Genomic DNA, 6,000 nt, shown 5'->3' with positions numbered 1-6,000 from the left:
AATGTAATGGAGTAAAAGTACAAGTATACAAACCTAATGAATACTTGAGTAAAGTACAAATCCCCCAAAACAGTACTTAAGTATTGTAACGAAGTACAATTACTCAAGTACCTCACACCCCTGGGGAAGACGGACTCTCAAACTCAAACTCAAAGTTTCAGGGGTCAAACTCAAAGGGTCAATAAAAGTGCTAACGCGGGCGATGCAATGTGGCACAAAAACATACCATGGTATACAGCACAATACAACAATATACAACCACACAAGAAATACAGTACAGAGATACATGTTAAAATCCGGTGCCCACTCAGCTTAGCCTGAGTTGAAAGCCAGGGCGAAGGCGTGGGTGTTCAGAGACTTAAAAAGCTCTAGGGTCTGAGCAGATCCAATGTGCCAAGGCAGGCTATTCTAATGTGCCAGGGGCAGCCGCTACAAAGGCTCGGTCGCCTCTAAGATAAGATAAGATATTCCTTTTTTGCACGCCTTGGGGAAATCTCTGGTCTTCAGCCTAGTCCCAGGGACAACCAGCAGCAGCTGACTGGCTGATCTCAGTGCTCAGGCAGGAGCATGAAAGAGTTCAGACTAGGGATGCTCGATATTGGCTTTTTTACCGATACCGATATTGTCCAACTCTTAATTTCCGATACCGATATCAACCGATACCGATATATGCAGGGTTTCCCCCCCCAAAAAATGGAATAATTTCAGGTAATTAACATTACATATCTCTTGTTGTGGAATTAACACAACATTATGCATACTTTTGACAATAAATAAAATCAGAATTTGTTCTTACTTGCTTGCCTGGGCAAATAAAGGTTATAGAAATGTAAAAAAAAATATATATATATATTTTTTTTTGAAAACCGATACCGATGTTTTCCGATATCACATTTTAACGCCGATATCGGCCGATAATATCGGTAGGCCGATAATATCGGACATCCCTAGTTCAGACAGATACCGGGGTGCCAGCCCATGTTGAGTTTTGGTCGCTGCAGGAGCAGGATCACAGAACTTGAATGTGTAGACGGGACCTCTCACGCTTTACATCACAGTGATTTCTCTTAGCTCAACAGTAGGGATGGACATATATTTTTGAATATTTAAATAGTGGTTAAATTATAAAAAAAAATATATATTGTTTTTGTTTAGTCTCAAAATAATATAGTTGCCCTTGTTTTTACCGGTAACGACACTGTGTTGTAGCGTATTGAGAGGGGACCCTATTAACTGTTACACGGCTGAACGGCATGCTGGGTACAGGTGGCTAGCCAGGTAGCATAACAGTCTGTTAACAGCTGGGCGAACAGAAAAGATCTATGAAGAAAAATAGACTAGAGATTTTCGATTAGTATTCAAATAGTTCCCACTTCTCACTATTGAATAGGACCGGTAATTATTTTTAGTTTTGCCCATCCCTACTCAACAGAGATGGCCATCATAGAACTATGACAATGTTGCCATGGGTGCGAGTTAACGGGACACCACAGTAACCACCGGAAGGTTCAGTTAAAGGTAGAATCTGTAATGTCGCCAAACAGCGACCTCTATAGGCAAAATATGACAACATGATACTACTGCTCTTTGTTACGCTTTCTGTTTTTGTCTGATGTGGGGTTTGGATTTCAGTGGGTATAGAGCAGGGGTTGCTACCTCAGGCTCTGCCAAGAGAGGTCTGGAGACAAAAAGTAAACGAAGCATAATACCAAGCGGGGCTCTTTTGCCTAGAGGTCGCTGTTTGATGGCCTTACAGATTCTACCTTTAAGTGCTGCCTCTGCTCTGGTGTCTTTCTATGGCAGCCATTTTAAGGTGTACCGGTTAAATTGTCATTCAAGAGTGTAAGAATGGCCATGAATTATGAATGAATGAGGATGAATCATAATCAGAAACACCTAAAAATTAATGCACAAGGGATTTGTTTTGGTGATAAGATAAGAGGCGGGTTGCTACTGCTACTACTCATGCTGCTGGATCTGTGCCTTTTGCTCTCAGCTTTAAGCACGGAGGGCAGCTTTCCCAGTCACATAATTAATATTGATGATAAGTAGGCTTTTTCTGCCAAAGGAGAAACCACACCATTAATTTTCCCCTCATCAAGTAGCAATTACCATGGATTTGTTTCTTCCTATCTGTATACATTGTGTGTCAGTAGCGCCCTGTGGTCCACAGTACCAGTCAGCCCACAGTCTCTCAGTGCAGAGACCAAGCCCTGATCCATTTTTCATTAACCCACGACGGTGCACTTTCCTCTGAGCTTGTTTTAAAGGCATTGGAGACGGGATCTAGCTGGATATTACAAGCTTGAACTGTTGAATGGCAGAATTTCCGCTAGAGAAAAATTGTGCCAGTTGAGAACATTTCAATGTCCCAGAAATTCTGGTCAAATATAATCTGTTTATTGAGCTTATTACAAAAACGTTATACCCAATGCTTAAGGCTCAATCGTCAATCGAAACAGTCATAATTACCATTTGTAATCATTAACGTTACATTACCTCCACTCAGTCTACACTGCAGCAGCTCTCTCCACTCCACTCATGAAACGGCAGATTTCTTGAGAAAAGGTGTTTTGGTACAGCCAGGTTGTCTTGAGTGTTTGGGTCCATGTTGCACAGTTAGCTAGCCACAACTTCAGCGTGTCTGTCCATATCAATAGTAAATAACTAGGGGTGTAACGATGCATCGATTAATCTAAATGCATCAATTCTAATGTGACGATTCAACTGCATCGATTTGAAAATGTTAGAATAGATTATAATCGAAATTAATCGAAATAATTTTTTTTTTAATATATTCTTTTTTAATGTTTTTTGTGTGTGTGTGTATTGTTTTTATTGACCTATAGTCCATTCATGCTGAGTGAATCAGTTCCCCCAGCTACATTTGTGTATTGACAAATTTTGGGGGAATTAACTGATAGAAAACTTCTCGGAAATGTATCGAATCGAATCGTGGTCAAATGAAGAGATTTCATGATGCATTGAATCGTTGCCTGAATAATCGTAATCGAAATTAATCGTTGTGAGGTCGCATCGTTACACCCCTAGTAATAACGTTACATTACCTCCACTCTGTCTGCACTGAGAGCACCTCTCTCCACTCATGGAATGGCAGATTTCCTGAGAAAATAGGGTTTTGGTACAGCCGGGAGTGTTTGGGTCCATGTAGCACAACTCTGTTAGCAGCCACAACGTCCGTATCAATAGCTTATGAACGTTACGCAAAGTGGGTGAAATGTTGTTGGCACAATTTGGAAATGAACAAACACAAACCATTGTTTTTATCTTTTAGATAACGCTATGGTAGCTGTATTCCAACACAAACCATTGTTTTGATCTTTTAGATAAGCTAAGCTAGCTGTATTCCAACACAAACCATTGTTTTCATCTTTTAGATGCTGTATTCCAACACAACAAACGTTTCATGGTAACGTTAGCGTTCTATCCATAGAATCCTCCTCACTCTCATGCTCCAGGGCCCTGTTTCTTGTACCTGGATAACTGAGTTAGCCGGATAACTTTAGCTGGATAACTGGGTTAGCCGGACTTTCCGATTTCATGTACCTGGATTTTCCAAATCACCATGACAACATATCCAAAAGTTTGAGCCTGGTCGAAAGCAGAGTTCAAGTTCAAGTTAGCCTGAACTATCGCCACGCCCCCGCAAAGAAGTGACAGCCCGTTTCCTGAAACTATTCCCACAGTCTACGATCTGCATTATACCATTCTGAATTACGTTTTTGTGCTCCATTCTTCCAGAGGGGGCTTTTGAAATGTAAAATAGACCCAACATGCTGATACTAAATTCACTTTGTCCTAAATAATGCACGTTATATATACCGTGGCGACGGTGGCGCTCGCTCGTGCGACGTACACATTATGTGGTTATTTTAATTGTAACTGGGATTAAGATGTCTGATGAGATGCGCTGTTTGACGGATTTGAGAAATTGAATGAGCCGTTGACGTCACATGAATGAATGAGGATAAAGAAATAAAACTTCATTCAAAATAAGGGATATTCTAAACACGGGTCTCTCGTTCATTAATGTATAAACAATGAATTTATCCCATCTGGCACAGTGGCCCAGCGGTAGTGCTCAAGTCTGCCAGCCTAGCGATCCGGGTTCAAATCCCGGTGTTTCCAATATGATTCTTTTGAATATAATATTAATGATTATACGCCAAAGTAGCCTGGTTTTAAGTTAAAATATTATAAATCTACATGCATTGAGGATGTCATTCTTTATATAGCTCTCAACGTGCACCAAATTGAATTATTCCTATATTGCAAAAAGAAGGACCCCGGTCTTGAACCCGGGTCGTCCGTGTGGAAGTCAAAAGAACAACCCGTTAGACCAAATTGGAGATAAGTTAAACATTGACTATACATCAATCAATGGGCAAGAAAGCCGTCTCGTAATTCTGTATAACAGTTAACTAGTTATTTTCGCTAGCAAGATCTCATTTGATTATTCAATCCAGCAGGCAAGTTTAAAGAAATATAATCTGATTGATTGAGGTAATGAGGGACTTAGAATTAGCCTATAGATAACGCATTTAACTTGTCGGCGAGGCGATTGAGCCTATTGCAATCTGTCAATAAAGTCTTAAATCAATTAATCAATCAATGCCGTTGAGAATCAGGGTCTCTGCCATCGATACGTGCTGGCTTTCCACCTAAAACGGGAGCGCGCATCTAGCCTGACTTGAGCCTGACTCTCAAGTCTGGTTTGAGTTAACGAGACTGAATCCTCCTTTGTGAAACAGGAAAATCCCGGCTTTGAACATCGGGTTAACTGAAGCTGGATAATGGACATGTTGATCGACTTAGTTGAACCACGTACATGAAACAGGGCCCAGCTTCTACTGTTCTGTTTGTTTTTCTGCTGCTCACACACACACACACACACACACACACACACACACACACACACACACACACGCACGCACGCACGCACGCACGCACGCACGCACGCACGCACACGCACACACGCACACACACACGCACGCACGCACGCACACGCACACACACGCACACATGAGCACACACACACATACTCACACACCTCCTGGGATTTCAGAGAGACTTCTGTTTGAGTGGCAAAAACAAGCACCACGTTACTTGGTAACCAAATAAAAATAAGAGGGAATTATTTTCACATGACATTATGACCGGCGATATTTAAATTTGTGTGTGTGTGTGTGTTTGTGCATGCATGCGTGTACACATGGATGTGTATATTTAGTCAGCATGAAGGTTCTTTTTGTGTGCCACCTGTTGCAACTGTTCTCTGGCCGTGATGACTGCATCCTTGTCACTCTGGATGACAGACAGATGGTTGTTTAATGAATCAATTAATACGAGTCCTTTTCTTTCCTGGCACTGATGTTGGGGCTCATTGAACAAAAAGCAAATTGGAACAGAGTCATGCTTGGCACTTGACCAGGGGATCGTTTCAATATACAGTGTTGTTTATATACCAGCTGCACAGTGCTACCAAAATAGAGCTGTGCCTCTTAGGGCTACGTTTATACACTGCAAGCCTTAGTGCTCAATTAGGATTCAATTTCGTATCGTCCAATTCTACCCTCCCCTGTCTCGAACGTTGTTAGGCCATGCCTCCCACAAGCCGGCTGCAATGTGGACGAAGCCTTACATCACGTGTCCCCTCCGGTACTCGAGGAAGCAGCCGTCGCATCTTTTCACCTGCACAGTGCGATCTCTCAGCGTCAGGGGTCTGCGTGGGAAGGACACGCCGTCCCGTTGCTTCCTGATTCTGCTGCGCAGGCACACCAACCGACCTGTAGGAGTCGCTGTCCACAACGTCCGATCCCCACCCATCAGCTTTCCCACCCCTAACACTGCCAATTGTGTTAGTATGAACGACCAGCCAAGCTGATAGCAATGCGGAGAGCTGGGCTCGAACCCAGCGTCTCCCGCATTGGTGGCGAGCGCCTTGCCCACTACACCACCTAGCCGCCCAAATTTGACTAT

At 42.6% G+C, this 6,000-nt stretch overlaps 1 protein-coding gene across 1 annotated transcript in view; it reads left to right on the top strand.

Moving 5' to 3' along the window:
• Positions 1-6,000, top strand: part of LOC311226348 (Na(+)/H(+) exchanger beta-like) — a 31,151-nt gene that overhangs the window by 4,924 nt on the left and 20,227 nt on the right. The gene's annotated exons all lie outside the window — the stretch shown is intronic.

Source organism: Notolepis coatsorum, assembly GCF_963971535.1.
Source record: "Notolepis coatsorum genome assembly, chromosome: 4".
Lineage (NCBI taxonomy): Eukaryota > Metazoa > Chordata > Actinopteri > Aulopiformes > Paralepididae > Notolepis > Notolepis coatsorum.
The sequence above is the reverse complement of the archived record's forward strand: the minus strand, read 5'-3'. Positions and strand labels throughout refer to the sequence as shown.